Source organism: Scyliorhinus canicula, chromosome 12 (assembly GCF_902713615.1).
Source record: "Scyliorhinus canicula chromosome 12, sScyCan1.1, whole genome shotgun sequence".
NCBI classification, from domain to species: Eukaryota; Metazoa; Chordata; class Chondrichthyes; order Carcharhiniformes; family Scyliorhinidae; genus Scyliorhinus; species Scyliorhinus canicula.
The window spans coordinates 128645596-128664415 of record NC_052157.1 but is presented as its reverse complement, the minus strand read 5'-3'; positions in this window follow the sequence as shown (position 1 = coordinate 128664415).

The following is an 18820-nucleotide window of genomic DNA, read 5'->3' as shown; positions in this document are numbered from 1 at the left end:
TTTGCTCAAGGATGTGGATATAAGAGATGAAGAATAAACAAAACGTATAGAACAGATAAGCGACAGATACGATATATGTAAAAAATACACAACACCATCACGACCCACAGTGAGCATGTGCTTAACTAGAGATTTTTATGAAGTTGTGGCTGTGGATCTTAAGGTGTGGGATAAAGAAACAAACATTTTCATTTTACACTTTGTAGATTTGGCAACTAGGTTTAGTCAGTGATGATTATAAGTAGTAAAGAAAATAATTAAGAAACAGGTAATGGAAAAGGGGATAGGGACCAGACTTGGGCTTCAGCAAAGCTCCTCACTGATAATAGGGGGGGAAATTGCTAATGATGAATTGCAGGATATGTGTGAGAACATGAACGTCATGGTAATGAATACAGCTGCAGAAAGTCCATTTAGTAACTGGGCGTGCGAGATAAATCATGCTGTAGCTGATGAAATGTTTCATAAACTTTTGGCAGATAGACCGAACTGTAAATTAACTTTGGCTTTTGCAAGGGCTGTCCATGCAAAAATCCAATCCAGATGTTTGGCGGCTACAGTCCATATCAGTTGGTTTTGAGTAGAAATCCCAAAATTCCTTTGGTCATGAACGATCATCCTCCAGCTTGGGAGGGGGACTACGATTAGCTCTACCTTTCCTGAGCATTTGAATGCACTGCACGTATGCAGAAGAACATTCCTTAAAGCAAAAATCTCAGAAAGAACTCAGAGCTTTGAGGCACAGTGTAGGGTCGTCGGAAACTATTTTCAAGCTCGGAGACATGGCATTCTGTAAAAGAGATGGATTTAACGAGTGGAAAGGTCCAGGAAAGGTTATAGGTGCAGATAGTAAAACAATAGTTCTGCAGCATGGAAACCAAACTGTTCAAGAACACTCGTCAAGATTAGTGGACACAGATTTCAAGTTTGCAGATTCAAAATAGATTACTGAAAGTGCTGAGGAACCAGGTACTTCTCATACACATATGTTACAGTATTATGCGGACCAGGGGCTGGATTCGCAGGGGGCCGGCGTGAATCCCGCCTCCGCCGGCCACTGAATTCTCCGGCACTGGATATTCGGCGGGGACGGGAATCGCGCTGCACCTGTCGGAGGGCCCCCTCCCGTGATTCCCCGGCCCGCGATGGGCCGAAGTCCCGCTGCTGTCATGCTCACTGGCGTGAGTGGCTCCGGGTTCCTGAGTGGGTCGCGGGGCGATCTGGCCCCGGAGAGTGCCCCCATGGTGGCCTGGCCCGCAATTGGGGCCCACCGATCCAAGGGCGGGCCTGTGTTGTGGGGGTACTCTTTTCCTTCCGCGTCGGGCATCAGCCTCTGCGATGGCCGACGCGGAAGTGACCTCCTCCCCTGAGCATGCGCGGGAATGACATCAGCAGTCGCTGACGCTCCCGCGCATGCGCGGACTTCTGCCGGCCGGCGGAGTCCCTTCGGACCCGGCTGGCGTGGCGTCAAAGGCCTTCCACGCCAGCCTAGCGGGACGGGAACCACTCCGGCGCGGGCCTAGGTCCTCAAGGTGAGGGCTTGGCCCCTAAAGGTGCGGAGAAATCCACACCTCTGGGGCGGCCCAACGCCGGAGTGTTTCACGCCACTCCATCCTGCCGGGACCCCCCGCCCCGCCGGGCAGCGGAGAATCCAGCCCCAGATCACGGAAATTGACAGGATGGCTGGAAAGGGACATAGTGATTCTGATGAACTGGATGAGGCTATTTGTCCCAAAGGAGAACTGCCAAAGGTTGGTACTAAAGTAACATCCTTGCCAAAAGGCGCAGCACAGTGGAACAGTGGTTAGCACTGCTGCCTCACAGCACCAGGCACCCGGGTTCAATTCCAGCCTTGGGTCACTGTCTGTGTGGAGTTTGCATGTTCTCCCTGTGTCTGCGTGGGTTTCCTCCGGGTGCTTCGGTTTTGTCTCACAGTCCAAAGATGTGCAGGTTAGGTGAATTAGCTGTGCTAAGTTGCCCCTTAGTGTCCAAAAGGTTCGGTGGGGTTATTGCATTCTGGGGATGTGTAGGGTGCTCTTTCAGAGGGTCGGTGCAGACTCGATGAACTAAATGGCGTCCTTCTGCCCTGTAGTGATCCTATGATTCTATGAAGGGACCAGTCAGTGGTACAACACAAGTCTTGTTGGGAGAGCAGAGAAGGCTACTGGAAAATGTAAAAACTGGTTGAATGTGCAAGATAAAGGGGAGGAGTTTAGGCTATTGGATTTGGAACATGACGTACAAAAATGGACAGCACAAAAATCTAGTGCCAGTTCAGATGGTAGGTCTAGCAGTGAACATGCCCATAGGATAGATCAAGAACTGTTGAAAGAACATCTCATAATAGGAGGGGCAGATCATGCAGTAGCAATCTGAAATGATATATGACGCAGTAAAGAAGGCATACCTCAACAAGGTCAAGATTTATGGTACAGACTAGGAGTGCTACAAGGAGCAGAAGTCCATATGAATGAGTGTTCTTAGTGGCTTCCTACAAATTAGATGATAAATTAATAAAAGATGCAAAACAGCAAGGACTGGAAATTTGGAAAGAATTTGGGATATATATGGAGGTTCCGGATAGGGAACAATGACCTTTATCTCATAGATGGATGTGCACAGAAAAGGTGCTTCCTGGTGGATCATATAAGGCCAAAACCAGGCTGGTAGCATGAGGTTTTGAAGAAAACCCAGGTAACCAAGATGTACGGTTAGATTCATATATGGCAGGGGGGCTTACTTGAATGTCTTCTTGACTCTGTTACCCACAAATGCTTGGGAATACAAGTCGATAGATATTAAAGATGCTTTTTTAGAGGGGCATCACCTTGAAAGATAATTTTTTCTTTGTCCACGTAAAGAGGTGAAAAACACAGAAAGGGTACTCTGGAAGTTAAATAAATGTGTATACAGGTTCAATGACCCCTCCAGAGTTTGGTAATTCTCAGTGACGTCAGTTTTGTTAAAGTTGGGCTGTCTTATAATAATAATAATAATAATAATATTTATTGTCACAAGTAGGCTTACATTAACACTGCAATGAGATTACTGTGAAAAGCCCCTAGTCGCCACATTCTGCCGCATGTTTGGGTAGACACAGGGAGAAATCAGAATGTTCAAATTACCTAACAGCACATCTTTCGGGACTTGAGGGAGGAAACCGGAGTACTCGGCAGAAACCCACACAGACACGGGGAGAACATGCAGACTCCACACAGACAGTGACCCAAGCCGGGAATCAAACCTGGGACCCTGGTGTGTGAAGCAACAGTGCTAACCACTGTGCTACTGTGCCGCAATTAAGGGGCAATTTAGCCCTCTCCTGCACATCTTTGGGTTGTGGGGGTGAGACCCACGCAGACACGTGGAGAATTTGCAAACTCTACACTGACAGTGACTCGGGTCTCCGATCGAACCTCGACGCCATGGGTCAGCAGTGTTAACCGCTGCACGATCATGCCACCCTTACTATTAGACTTCTAGTTCCAGATTTTCTTAATAGAATTCATCGAATTACTATCCCAGTAGCCAAAGCGGTAGGCCATTGCCTCCGCCGATTGTCTCTCGACATAAGACTAAGGGTGACCATTATTGCATTAGTTCACAACCTTCCTTTATCACATTAGGGTGTCTTTCATTTCACAGTGTGATTGACAGCTCCAAGTTGTTATAGACTCTTTGAAGTTGGGCTATGCATTCCAATATTTGGTTTTATCGGGTCGAAGCATTTGAATGAAATATTTGTTTTTATAAGGATGTAGCTGAAGGAATGTAAATGTAGTGAATAGGTTTTTATGAATACGTTTTTTAAAAAGTGAAATTTTCAGTTGACTCTTAGAACCTTATTTTATTTAATATCAGAATATGAAGTATGCCCATGCTGGATACTGAATGAGTTTCAATGGTAGGTGTGAGGACAAAGGGTGAAGGTTGGGGCCACAGGTTGGCATGAGTTGGCACTAGGTTGGCCTTGGGACTAGGCGGGTAGGCCAAACCAGGCCATGGTGGTGGGCGGGTGGCATAGGTAGATATGGAGGGTATGAGTGGCCATAGGAGTGGGAAGAATGGCAGAGGTTGGCATGGAGGGTAGGAGAGCCCAATGGTGGTGCTGGAATGGCATTAGGTGGCATAGGAATTGTGGGATGGGGTAAGGAGATGTGATGGTGAGGGCTGGATGGGTGTTTTTAGGACTATTGTTTTTAACAAAAATCTTGGATACAGTGCCAGAGCACTGACAGGCCTCCCATCCAGCCCACCTCCCCACCTGGCAGCTGACAAACACGTTTCAGGGGCCGACGGTCCGAACTGCCAGTGAACTCTGCCAACCTGGAATCAAGATCCCAACTTCTGGAGGACTTTATTGCGAGTTGGGTTTGCTGAGCCAGCAATTGCTAGCTCTATGGTCCCTATGACCCAGGAGTGAAAATCCAGGTCTAGGAGTGTAGTAATGGCAGGTTCAGGTGCTCGACAAATCGTACACAAAGCATGTATGATGTGGCATATCCTGTATATTCAAAGTGTGCACATGGCGTTTGTTTGCTTGAAGTGTCAGCCATTTGCTGTCCTTGATCATAAGAATGTTTAATCCTAGGATCAGCGAGCTACATTCTGCAGCATATACGCACAATAGATATTTTGAAATTCACATTCCAAAGGTAGGGAGAAATAGTGAAGCTAAGAAAGGGAGGGTAGAGATTACCCGCAAGAAGGAAGGAGGAGGCAGAACAACCAACGAAGGAAATTAGGCTCTCGTTTTCTGCCAGACCCAGTTCCCCAGTGCAGATGTGATTGTTATGTTCTTGACTTCTGGGAGGGATATTAAAGCCTATAACTACTACACATCTACAGTCTGTCATTCCTCCAGTTTGCTTCCCCATTTATTGTGAAATGAATCAATTTGGCAGTTTATATCCGAAGCCACAGTCTAGTGTACTGTTCATTCCACTGCTGCCTTTCAAAGTGGAGATGATCACATGAGGGAACATCATATAACCAGTGAGCTGAAATATAGTGACAGGGATCCTCTGAGTATGCTACAAATTCTCCAGATATTGAGAGAGTAAAGGCTTGTTACAGAGAAGGAGTTTGCACGAGGGAATTACCTGTAACTTCCGAACCCGAGAACAATGTCTGTAATAACATCTCAGAAATGAAAATGATTTTTTCCATTAACTTAAAGTAATCAACCTATTCATTTTAATTTTATACAAATCTGCTGAGTGTTTAGATGATAATACGGCACCATTAATTTCTAGGTGATACTCTCCTTAACCTTCTAATTACCATCCTAACAATTAGGCACAATCTTTCTTGATTGCACCGTCAATTTGATGGTCTTATAATTATAAAAGCATCATGTTTAGGTTTCTGTTTTCTAACGTTGTACCAAGCTAATTTTGATGTAAAATAGGGAAGCAAAACAATTGGTTACCTGTAATTAATCACGATTAAATCAAATTCTTATGTCAACTTGAATCTGACTTAAAGGGCTGGATTCTCCGATTTGCAGACTAAGTTCTGGTGCCAGTGTGGGAACAGTGGCGTTTTACGCCAGAAAAAAATGACGCAAAAGCTGCCCCGATCCTCCGTCCGGTTGGGGGGGGGGGGGGGGGGGGCTAGCAACCGCGCAGCGTAAATCCCCTAGCTTTATCTGCAGATATGGCCAGAAAATTGCCGGGTCCGTGGCTGCGCATGTGCACAGCAGCAGGATATGGCCAGAAAATTGGCGGACTCATGGCCGTGCACGGTGGCAGCCTGCAGCGGACGTGCCGTACAACGTGGCGCCGGCCGCATTCAGACCTGGCCTGCCAAAAGCACCCCCCTGTAACCAGCCTCCCCACCCCTGGGCCCCTGGGACCACCAGTGCTCCCAGCCCCCGCCAAAGCCCCTCCTGCCCGCGGAACGGCTCCCCCCTTCGGACAGTGGCGGACTTGGTCCGCAGCCGCTACGCGGAGTCCATGAAACATAAAAGGACAAGTGTTCCACGCCATCGGCAACTCGGCACATTGGGGGCGGAGCATCGGGGAGGGCCACAGGTGACGCCCTGAGGCCGTCCCGATGGGGTGCAGCGTAAAGGGGCGGCGCATCGAAAAAGTGGCGCTGCCCACGATTTCGACGCAAACGGGGATTCGCCGGCAAATCACCGAACGCGATTTTGATGTCGGCGACCAGAGAATCCCGCCCAAAATCTGTAGATAAAGCTGCAGCTTTCAGTAGAAAAGAATGATTGCCATGGAAACATGTACTGGGTAATTTTGCACATCTGTAATTTGGACATGCCCAAAATTGTCCACGAATCATAAGCAGCACTGTTCGAATATCCAAAGCAGTGTTGCCAGTGGACAGACCAGCTGCAGCAGCTTGTAAAAGTTACCCCGAGGCTTTAATGTGCCTGTGTAAAACAACCAAAGTAGTGAATAAATAAATAAATATCCTCTCACCCTGCTATACTGCTTCTTACAAGTAAATGTGGAGTGGGTATAAAAGAGTGACAGTGACTGAGAGAAAAGTGACCTTCATGCTGGATTTGTTTGGTTGGTTGGAACATCAGCTGCCATACTAAACTGCAGCAGTGAAAGTGCATAAGCAAATATTCCAAAGTAATTTCCTGGAGAATTGGCAGCAGACCAGTGGCAAACTAAATTTATCAATGTCAAGAATTTGTGAGTTTTCTCACTGCTCTCCCAATTGCTTCTGGCACGAGAGAAGCAGCTTTGCAGACGATTGGATGCTGCCATACGTAAAGGGCAAAAAGCATTTTCAAGATGAGTTCTGCTTTGTAAGCTAACAGTTGAGACAATGAATGAGGAACGCTGATGCATAATACAATCACGCCAAGGGAGTTTCTTGACCTAGATGTATTGTCAAGCACTGGCAGATGATCACATTTAAAGAGAATAATAGACTTGTGTTAAACAAGTAGCGGATGCACGTTTAGTCAAGGCTAATGAATATATCAAGTTCTCCATGGACACTTTATGCTGACAGGAAAGAGCTGTGAGGTTTGCTTCGATTTGTCCGCCCAGAATTCAGGCAGTCATTGATTGCACACATGCAGCCAACAGGGCAAGTATGTTTCTGGTTCTCTGGAAGCTGCCATGATACACGCTCATATTCGCTGATCATATACCACCACTCCACTGTTTGATGAGTATGAGCAGATCCTGGCTGACACCAGGTATCCTCTGTATAAATGGCATATGACATATTTTTACACTTTGGCTCAACAATGTTAAATGTTAGCCATGAAAACAATAGAGTCATAATAGAGCAGAAAATCAATGTGCTCAATCAATTTTTGTTAGTACCAAGTTGAGGCTTGCATCAACTACAATCTAACAGAATGGCAGAACAACCTTAAGAGACTGAACAACCTGCTGCTGTTCCGATATTACTGTGTAAATGTTTGCTGCATCTTGACAGCTCAAGGTTATTGCAGGTCACGGAGTGCAGTATCGTTTTGATGCATTGAGTTCTGCACAACGTAACAGACAACGGGAGCAGAAAATGGAGCCAACACTAGCAGATGACGTAACATCACCTAATGCGGAGGGGTCTGAGGACAAAGAGGGTAGGGGGAAGCTGGGGGAAGACCATCACAGTGTGTAGTCAAAGCTTTGTGTAGGCAGCTGAAATATACCACTCACTTACCCCAATACTCAACCTGCATGAACAGTCACCTGTACCAAAAGAACTGGTTTAGCTGCCCTGCAATAACATATCTGCATCCACTGACTATCATTGACACAGGTGCCATCGGACTTAGCATGACCATCTCCCCCTAAAAGCAAGCACTAAAAAGTTGCAAGATGCAAATGTATGACTTAATTAGTACAACAAAATAATCACACCAAGGTGCCTTTGTTACTCCTTTACTGCCTCTTCTACTACCACTGAGATGTTCCGTCAGCAGCTTGTGCTGACTGATGCAAGATTGTTCAACTCAGATAGGTGTCTGTGATGTACTCATGCTTGGTGACCTGTAGTAGTTTGGTACCATTGCACATTGGCATGGTTTCACAGTGGTTAGCACTGTTGGTTCACAGCTCCAGGGTCCCAGGTTCGATTCCCGGCTTGGGTCACTGTCTGTGCGGAGTCTGGACGTTCTCCCCGTGTGTGCGTGGGTTTCCTCCGGGTGCTCCGGTTTCCTTCCACTGTCCAAAGATGTGCAGGTTAGGTGGACTGGCCGTGCTAAATTGCCCTTAGTGTCCAAAAAGGTTAGGTGGGGTTGCTGGATTACGGGGATAGGGTGGAGGTGTGGGCTTAAGTGGGGTGCTCGTTCCAGGGGTCAGTGCAGACTCGATGGGCTGAATGGCCTCCTTCTGCACTGTAAATTCTGTGCTTCTATGATTTTGTTGCAAACCATTGGTTCAGTGAATGGCAAGGAAGCAAGTGCACTGTTATGGTGTGATGGGACAACATTGACATTCCAGTCCCAACGACAATGTGCACCCCATCCTCCAGCACCCCCCCGCCACCGCTGCGGCCGTTGCCCTGACGGAGGGTGGGGGCACCCATTCAGTCGGTGTCACTCTGCAGAACCAGGGGCCAAGGTGGGTGGTCAGTGGGGTGCCCAGCAAGATGGCTGCCTTGCAGGCCACAGTAATGGGGGTCCATGAGTGGACACTGCCCCAGCCCCTGGGGGGGGGGGGGGTGTCACCCTGGCCACTTGGTCTGTCTCCCCCCCCGTCAACCCGCCTCCCCCCAGCCCTGGCAGGCCCCCCCCCCCATCCCAGCCAGCCCAACCTGTGTCCAGCATGGCAGCCCACAGTCGGTCTTCTCTGTGTCCTACTTCCTCTCTCTCCCTCATCAGCCTTAACGCCGGTTTCACGATTTTTAAAAGCACAAGTGAACCGCACAATCGTGAAGTTGGCGCATCGTGGAGAATTGTGGAGGCCACTGAGAATACTGAGTCAGGCCCGCTAATGACATGCAAACGGTGTTTACTGTTCCTGTGTTCTGGAACACATTGAAGCCGCTGCCGAGGTGATGGAGAATTGTGATTTGGCAAATTTGTCAAATCAGCGCCTGTGTGATTTTGTCGTTGGAACCAATTCTCCATCCAATCGCGTTTTGCGATTTTGGCGTCCGGCAACGGATAATCCTGCCCAGTAACTTCGGGGATCCAACAAATAAATAATCTTTGTTGTCACAATTAGGCTTCCATTAACACTGCAATGATGTTATTGTGAAAAGTCCCTACGCGCCACATTCCAGCGCCTGTTCGGGTACACAGAGGAAGAATTCAGAATTCTAAGCTGGTACGGGAATTGAACCCACTCTGCTGGCCTTGTTCTGCATCACAAAGCAGCTGTCTAGCCCACTGAGCTAAACCAGCCCCCAATACCAAAGTTTCTCATGTATACGTCTTCATTTTCCCCAAAATGTTCATTCTGTACTTTATGAGTTATGGTTTGCTTTATGATTGCTTTGCTTGGCTCTACCCTCCCTGAAAACTTTGGAACAAGAGGCTCAGTCTCGTTCTGAGACGTTTCATCAGCAACTCTGTTGGTGGAACTCCCGTTGTTGCATGTGGAGTTGTTACAATAGCTGAGAAGAAATTGTGAGATTTTTGTCTCCAAGGTTCTTCCTGACATTTTATTTAGGCTAGACTTGAAGGTTTGGATGTGTCTCTTGGATTGGCTGTTTGATGCTGATGGTAAGCAGCAGTTCTAATTTGTTTAATACCATTCAGAGCGGTGAAACGTTGGCAGTCACTGGATTGTCTGGTGCCCTGACTTCTGGCAATCTGTGAGTTGAAAAGCAACGACATAATCGTTTGACAGTGGCATGCGATGTAGGTGACTTCACCTCAAAAATCGCCATCCATCTGGAGTGTGCATCAACCACAAACAAAAACATTGGGCCCGATTCTCCCCCAAAATTTCAAAGTTAATTTGTGGCGGGTTTTTCAAGGTGTTTCTTGCCGGCTCTACTGGCGAGTTCCCCACCAATATTCATTGATACTTAGTCACATTTTTGGGCCCTGGGGAGTTTCTCACCGGTTTAGCCCACGCTTCAAATTTCTTTTGGCACTGGGGAGCTGAACTCAGAGATCGGGCTGCCATTTTGAAAGGGTGCCCTGATCTTTCAGTGAGCTTGTGGGGCTCCCATACTCCTCACCCATGGACAATGTCACCCCCCCCCCCCACACACATAGACACTACTGCCCCCCCCCCCGCACCAAGTGAGGACACCCCGCTATGGTGTCCCTGGAGTTACCCCCCTCTTCAGACTCCCACAAGCCCCCTTACAGCACCCCCTTCCTTCTAGGACCCTCACCTATCACCCACCAACCTCCCGGAGGTCCCTAACTTACCTGTCCTGCTCTTCCTCACTGTGCAAACCCTCTCCCACCCTCATTTCATGGACAAGGCTTCCCTTGCCCCCTGACCAGTGTCAGGATAATTTATCCTCATTGCACAAGAGCAGCAGTATATCTGCAGTTAGTTCTGAAATGCCTCTTGCTAAGAGAACCTCCCCTCCCCATGGGGTAATTCCCACTCTATGTCCTGATTGGTCACCAAGGCCAGGTGACCCTTACTCTGCTGTGTTGCCCTTAAAGGGACAAACATCACACACATATATATATTTTTTTCTGGAAAGTATTGCCACAAATGTACTGAACGTGCTATCTGTCAGAATTCCAAGTTCAGTCGCACTCACAACAGTCTGAAGCATAAGGTCTAATTTTGAAAGCATTCTTACAGTGAGCATTGAATTATGCAAAGAGTAACTGAGATTTGAGAAAATAGAGAAGTCCCACTGTCAATACCTTGTGCTGGGTTCAGTTTTACCTCAATATACTTAAGAAGAATATAGGTAGATTTCTAGGGTGGGATTTTGATACAATTATGTTTACATTTACATAAAAAAACAGAGTTGGCACTAGAAAGTATTGACGGCAGATGCGGCCCGCCTGTGATTCTCTGGCCCGGATGGGCCAAGCAGTCGTGAAAATAAAACCGAGACCCGCAGGTGCCGTTCTAACCTGCTCTGAGCCGGCGGGACCTCGGCGTTGAAGGGTCGGGTGGCGGCCTGGGGGGGGGGAGTCTCCGATGTGACCTGGCCTGTGATTGGGGCCCACCGATTGGCGGGCCAGCCTCTCTAGCTGGGGGCCTCCTTTCCTACGCGCAGGCCCCTGTCGCCCTGCGCCATGTTGCGTCAGGGGGCGGCGCGTTGAAGGAGGCCACTGCGCATGCGGGCATTGGCGCCAGCGCCACTACGCATGCGCGGATCCCGTGGCGCACAGTTCACGCCGGGTTCGGCAGCTGGAGCAGCGCGAACCGCTCCAGTGCCGTGCTGGCCCCCTGTAGGGGCCAGAATTAGACCTGGCAGCTGCCGTTCACGCCGTCGTAAAATGCGACGGCGCTTACGATAGAGTGGACACTCTGCCGCAGGTTTAGAGAATCCCGCCCCTCTGAATATGTCAAGTTGTACGGGGTGAACACAGGCATGGGGCATTGAGTTGGAGGATCAGTACTGAGTATACTGAATGATGGCATAGGTACAGAGGACCGAATGGCCCACCACTGCTCCTCTAATTCTATGTTTTTATGTTGAGGAAAGCATTTCTTCTTGTTTTTTGTGATAACTGTTATCGCTGGCAGAAACATTTCATTCTTGCATGTTATATTTGCTGGGAAATGCTGTGTTAATAAACGACTGGGATAAATTAAATATACTCACTTAGAAAGGTTTGTAGCTAAATCATTGGAGGGTTGATACCTCAGAATGCATCTGCCGTCAATACTTTCCAGTGCCAACTCTGTTTTTTTATGTAAATGTAAACATAATTGTATCAAAATGCTCAGGGCAGGCATTAAATAGAAAAGCATTTGGCACATTGCTTTCAGATCCCTGAAGGCCCAACATAAATTAGGTAGGATGGAGCAGTTGTTTGGATTTTGAGAGATTTGTCCAAGTGTTATTTTTCATTCATGTTTCTATTGTTTCCTGTGATTAAATGTGGCTGGTGTAGGTTGAAACAAAGTTGAAACACAGGGGAAGAAATGTTAAACCTTATCCCACACAATATCTCAATAAGAATTGATAGCCTCACTGGGATGACTGCTCTGGTCTTTAACTGAGAGCCAAATGTGTGGACTGATGCCATTTATATTTCATGGTGGATTTGGTGGATTTGCCACTGCAGGTGCACAAGGTTTACATCAAATTTAAAGATAGGAAATTTAAAAAACACAATTTCCAATGGCCCAATGATTTTTCTCCCAAGGTGCAAAGAGACACATCTTCAATTCCTGGGATTGCAGCGTAATCCTCGATGATTTGGTAACTCTAGCAAGTGCAAAAGCAGAAAACCTTGCTCTTCACCTCAGTTTTCAAACAGGCAATAGATATTGGGGCTGGAGAACCACAAAAATAGATGTGTTTAAAACTAAGAACCGAGGCTACTATTCCGTGAATAAAAAAGTTATTCAGATATAAAGTAGACTTTATTTTATTAGAAATTGAGAAGACATTCAGCGTGATTCTCTATTCCTGAGACTAAGGGCGCAATTGTCCGAAAAAAATGTCTAAGTGTTGTAGCGAGCAGATATTGCCACGAGCTTCCCGGCGCTCGGCTATTCAACGTTAATTGGTCCACTTAACGAGGCCTCACGAGCTTCTTGCAACAAATGAAGAATCGCCAGCTGATTCACCGGCACCGTGCTCGCCACACCCCGTTAACAAGGTCGAGCTGCACTAAAGCAGAACTTGCTCAGCCAACCCCAGCCTGCTCGCAACAATGGCACCCAGGAGACTGGTCCCAAGATTCAGGGACGCAGACCTGGGAAGGCTGCTTGACGCTGTGGAAGCCAGGAGGGATGTCCTGTTCCCCCAAGGGTCCAGGAGGGTCAGCCATAGGGCAGGCAGTATTGCCGCTGACGAGGTGGCGGCGGCAGTGAGCTCAGGGAGTGTAATCAGGAGGACTGGCCTTCAGGGCAGGAAAAAGGGCACGACCTACTACAGGCAGCACGAGTGAGTAGGCACCAATGCAGCCCGCCCCACTGAGACCTTTCCATCCTCACGTGAGCAACCATCGGCCCAACTCTCCATGCGACCCCCCAACCCTCCCCCCCAACCCCTCCCCCTTCAACCCTCCCAACCTTTTCTTCCCACCGCCCCCCCCCCCCCCCCATAACACAACATGGTGCAGGTAGGCGTTCTCCAAGGCGAATAGTTAGCAGAATAGACTGAGTTACTAGAGGCAGATTAGTAGAGTGTTGAACTCACATAAGAGCATTGTTAATCGTTCAATAAAAACGTTAAACTTATCTCCGAGTCTGGAGCATCTTTCAGCAGAGTCTACGTCAAGTGGCAGCTTATGTTAGCAATAACATAATATAACACAACAGGTGGGGCAGACAGGCAGTGTCAGGAATTGCCCCCAGAATGGGTACACATGATCCAGGAGTTGGCATGTTGGTGCCACGTGCAGCTACCTCCTAGTTGCCCCCCAGCGCCTCCACCCCTATCCTCCCGCAGCAGCCCACCCTTCCAGAGGCTCCCCTACTCCCAGTCGAGGGTTCCCCATTCCCAGCAGAGGGTCCCCCACCCGAGTACTGGGCTCTTTGCCTGCGAGCAAAGGTGGCTACTCACCTCCTCGGTCCCCTTCCGCTAGTTTCATGTTTTTCAAAAGGAGTATTAACCGGTGCCAATGTGACTATTTGCTGGGGAGGTCACTGAATCAGGGGAGGCCGTTGAATATGGGGTGGCTCTCGTTAATTTGGTAGAAATAGGGTTTAGGTGGTGATAATTGACTTTGCGCCATGCTATGGCAAGATCCGATTTCGCCTACGGGAGTGGGCAGGTTGCATGGCAAACTGTTTGGCGCCTGCCAGGGTTCTCATTTTCTGACTCTCTCTCTATTCACCGGACCCGCTTCGTTTGAGTGAGAGCGTAACGTGACCGGAGAATCGCGCCTCAGGTGTTGATGCCGGGCAGGATTCATGGACTTGTCCGACAACAAAACTGGCTCTGCACCTGGTCCGATCCAGTGAATATTGAGGGGCTAGCACCAGCTCCACGTGTAACACAATCGGGTTCGCTGGGTCAGTGATTGACACTCGGGAGGCTGACATGCTGCAGCCACATATTTGCTCTCCACTCCCCACACACACTCATCCCAGCCATATGATGTCATTGGTTGCGCTGGAGCACACCCATCCTGTTGATGAGTCGGCTGGGGCTCAAAGGTGTGGCGGGCGGGGGGGGGGGGGGGGGGGGGGCACCCATACGACTCATGGCACAAGGTTCACAATGGGCAGTCAGCAGCATGTGCAGCTGCATGGCTGCCTTGCAGGCTGCAGCAATGATGTTCCATGCCCATCCACCCCAACCCCACATCCACCTCCTGGCCACACCCCACTACTCCCCCTGGTCCTGGTAGAATCCCCCCCGGTCAGCGGCATGACTGTGAGCACGCTATGGCAATGTTGGACACTTTCCGTATCCCTCGCTCTCTCTCAGCAGCCATGGCACCTGTTTCATGATTTTTGAAAGCACAAGTAAACCTCGCCGCGGGAATTCGCCCCGAGAATCGCGGAGGCCCTGGAGAATACCGGGCCAGGCCCACTAATGATATGCCAACTGTGTTTACTGTACGTGTGGAGTGGAACACATTGATGCCGATATCTAGGCACCGGAGTATCACGGTTTGGCATGATCCCAGCGCCAGCCACGGTTTTGCCGTTAAAACCAATTCTCCGCGCAATCATGATTTGCGATTCCGGAGTCGCTGGCTTTCTAAAGCTATAAGCTATTTGAAGCGAGGTGGGAATTCGAAGCTGGGTGGGGAGAGGTGCTTTTTATCCCTGGTAAGTGACTGGTAAGTAGTTTTTCTTTTAATTTGTATATTTATTTATTTTTTCTTTTGTTTTTTGGAATTGCTGTTGTTAAAGGTAACCTGAGGTTTAAGACATGGCAGGAGATCCCAGACCCGTGTCTTGTTCCTCATGTGCGATGTGGGAGCTCAGGGAGACGTCCACTGACCCTGGTTCCTTCACGTGCAAGAAGTGTGTCCAGCTGCAGGTACCGCTTGACGGCTCTGGAGCTGCGGGTGGACTCACTTTGGAGCATCCGCAATGCTGAGGACGTCGTGGATAGCACGTTCGCCAAGTTGGTCACACTGCAGGTGATCATTACTGAGGGAGATAGAATATGGGTGACCAAAAGACAAAGCAAGAGTAAGAAGGCAGGGCAGGTGTCCCCTGCTGTCATCTCTCTGCAAAGCAGATATACCGCTTTGGTTAATGTTGAGGGAGATGGCTCACCGGGGAAAGCAGCAGCAGCCAGGTTCATGGCACCGTGGCTGGCTCTGCTGCGCAGGAGGGCAGGAAGAAGAATGGCAGGGCTATAGTGATAGGGGACTCGATCATAAGGGGAATAGACAGACATTTCTGCGGACGTAATCGAGACTCCAGGATGGTATGTTGCCTCCCTTGTGCAAGGGTCAAGGATGCCTCGGAGTTGCTGCAGGATATTCTGGGGGGGAGGGTGAACAGCCAGCTGTCGTGATGCACGTAGGCACCAACAATATAGGTAAAAAACGGGATGAGGACCTACAAGCTGAGTTCAGGGAGTTAGGATTTAAACTAAAAAGTAGGACCTCAAAGGAGGCAATCTCAGGATTGCTACCAGTGCCACGAGCTCGGCAGAGTAGGAATGTCAGGAGAGATAGGATGAATGCGTGGCTCGAGAGATGGTGCAAGAGGGAGGGATTCAAATTCCTGGGGCATTAGAACCGGTTCTGGGGGAGGTGGGACCAGTACAAACCAGATGATCTGCACCTGGGCAGGACTGGAACCGATGTCCTAAGGTGGGTGTTTGCTAGTGCTGTTGGGGAGGGTTTAAACTAATGTAGCAGGGGGGTGGGATCCGTTGCAGGAAGTCGGAGGGTAGTAAAACGGGGGCCAAAACAAAAGGCAGTAAGGGGGAAAGTGTAAGGCTTCAATGACAGGGAAAATTAGGAGGAAAGTTAAAAGGAAAAAATAACTTATGAGAGGTTATGGATAGAGGTGTTAAGATTCAAAATGGAGGTATAAAAGCCAACATAAGGGGACTTTACCTGAATGCACATAGTATTTGAAATAAGGTAAATGAGTTGATGGCGCAAATCATCGTGAATGACTATGATTTAGTGGCCATTACTGAAACATGGTTAAAGGATGGTCACACCTAGGAGTTAAATATCCACGGGTATCAAACTATTCGGAAGGACAGAGTGGATGGTAAAGGAGGTGGTGTAGCTCTGTTATTTAAGGATGACATCTGGGCAGCAGTGAGGGATGACATCGGTGTTATGGAGGATAAGGTTGAATCCATTTGGGTGGAAATCAGGAATAGTAAGGCGAAAAAGTCACTGATAGGAGTAGTCTATAGGCCACCAAATAGTAACATTATGGTGGGACAGGCAATAAACAAAGAAATAACTGATGCATGTAGAAATGGTACAGCAGTTATCATGGGGGATTTTAATCTACATGTCGATTGGTTTAACCGGGTCGGTCAAGGCAGCCTTGAGGAGGAGTTTATAGAATGTATCCGCGATAGTTTCCTCGAACAGTACGAGGGAACAAGTGGTCCTAGATCTGGTCCTGTGCAATGAGATAGGATTTATTAATGATCTAATAGTTAGACATCCTCTCGGAAAGAGTGCTCACAATATGGTGGAATTTAAAATACAGATGGAGAGTGAGAAGGTAAAATCAAACACTCTTGTTTTGTGCTTAAACAAAGGAGATTACAATGGGATGAGAGACACACTAGCTAAGGTAGACTGGGAGCAAAGATTTTATGGCAAATAGTTGAGGAACAATGAAGAATCTTCCAAGTGATTTTTCACAGTGTTCAGCAAAATTTTATACCAACAAAAAGGAAGGGCGGTAGAAAGAGGGAAAATCGACCGCGGATATCTAAGGAAATAAGAGAGTGTCAAGTTGAAGGAAAAAGCGTACAATGTGGAAAAGATTAGTGGGAGACTAGAGGATTGGGAAATCTTTAGGGGGCAACAAAAAGCTACTATAAAAGCTACAAAGAAGAGTAAGATAGATTATGAGAGTAAACTTGCTCAGAATATAAAAACAGACAGTAAAAGTTTCTACAAATATATAAAACAAAAAAGAGTGGCTAAAGTAAATATTAGTCCTTTGGAGGATGAGAAGGGCGATTTAATAATGGGAGATGAGGAAATGGCTGAGGAACTGAACAGGTTTTTTGGGTCGGTCTTCACAGTGGAAGACACAAATAACATGCCAGTGACTGATAGAAATGAGACTACGACAGGTGAGGACATTGAGAGGAATGTTATCACTAAGGAGGTAGTGATGGGCAAGCTAATGGGGCTAAAGGTAGACAAGTCTCCTAGCCATGATGGAATGCATCCCAGAGTGCTAAAAGAGATGGCTAGGGAAATTGCAAATGCACTAGTGATTATTTACCAAAATTCACTAGACTCTGGGGTGGTCCTGGCGGATTGGAAATTAGCAAACGTGACACCACTGTTTAAAAAAAGGAGGTAGGCAGAAAGCGGGTAATTATAGGCCAGTTAGCTTAACTTCAGTAGTTGGGAATCTATCATCAAGGAAGAAATAGCGAGGCATCTGGATGGAATTGTCCCATTGGACAGATGCAGCATGGGTTCATAAAGGGCAGGTCGTGCCTAACTAATTTAGTAGAATTTTTTGAGGACATTACCAGTGCGGTAGACAACAGGGAGCCAATGGATGTGGTATATCTGGATTTCCAGAAAGCTTTTGACAAGGTGCCACATAAAAGGTTGCTGCATAAGATAAAAATGCATGGCGTTAAGGGTAAAATAGTAGCATGGATAGAGGACTGGTTAATTAACAGAAAGCAAAGAGTGGGGATTAATGTGTGTTTCTCTGGTTGGCAATCAATAGCTAGTGGTGTCCCTGAAGGATCAGAGTGGGCCCACAATTGTTCACAATTTACATTGATAATTTGGTGTCCAAATTTGCAGATGACACTGAGTGGTAAAGCAAAAAGTGCAGAGGATACTGGAAGTCTGCAGAGGGATTTGGATAGGTTAAGTGAATAGGTTAGAATCTGGCAGATGGAATACAGTGTTTACAAATGTGAGGTTATCCAGTTTGGTCGGAATAACAGCAAAAGGGATTATTAATTAAATTATAAAATATTAAAACCTGCTGCTGTGCAGAGAGACCTGGGTGTGCTAGTGCATGAGTCGCAAAAAGTTGGTTTACAGGTGCAACAGGTGATTAAGAAGGCGAATGGAGTTTTGTCCTTCATTGCTAGAGGGATGGAGTTTAAGACTAGGGAGGTTATGCTGCAACTGTACAAGGCGATAATGAGGCCACACCTGGAGTATTGTGCTCAGTTTTGGTCTCCTTACCTTTGAAAGGATGTACTGGCGCTGGAGGGTGTGCAGAGGAGATTCAGTAGGTTAATCCCAGAGCTGAGGGGGTTGGATTACGAGGAGAGGTTGAGTAGACTGGGACTGTACTCGTTGGAATTTAGAAGGATGCGGAGGGGATCTTATAGAAACATTTAAAATTATGAAGGGAATAGATAGGATAGATGCGGGCAGGTTGTTTCCACTGGCGGGTGAAAGCATAACTAGGGGGCATAGCCTCAAAATAAGGGGAAGTAGATTTAGGACCGAGCTTAGGAGGAACTTCTTCACCCAAAGGGTTGTGAATCTATGGAATTTCCTGCCTAGCGAAGCAATTCAGACTCCTTCAATAAATGTTTTCAAGATAAAGGTAGATCGTTTTTTGGAGAATAAAGGAATAAAGGGTTATCGTGTTCGGGCCGGAAAGTGGAGCTGAGTCCACAA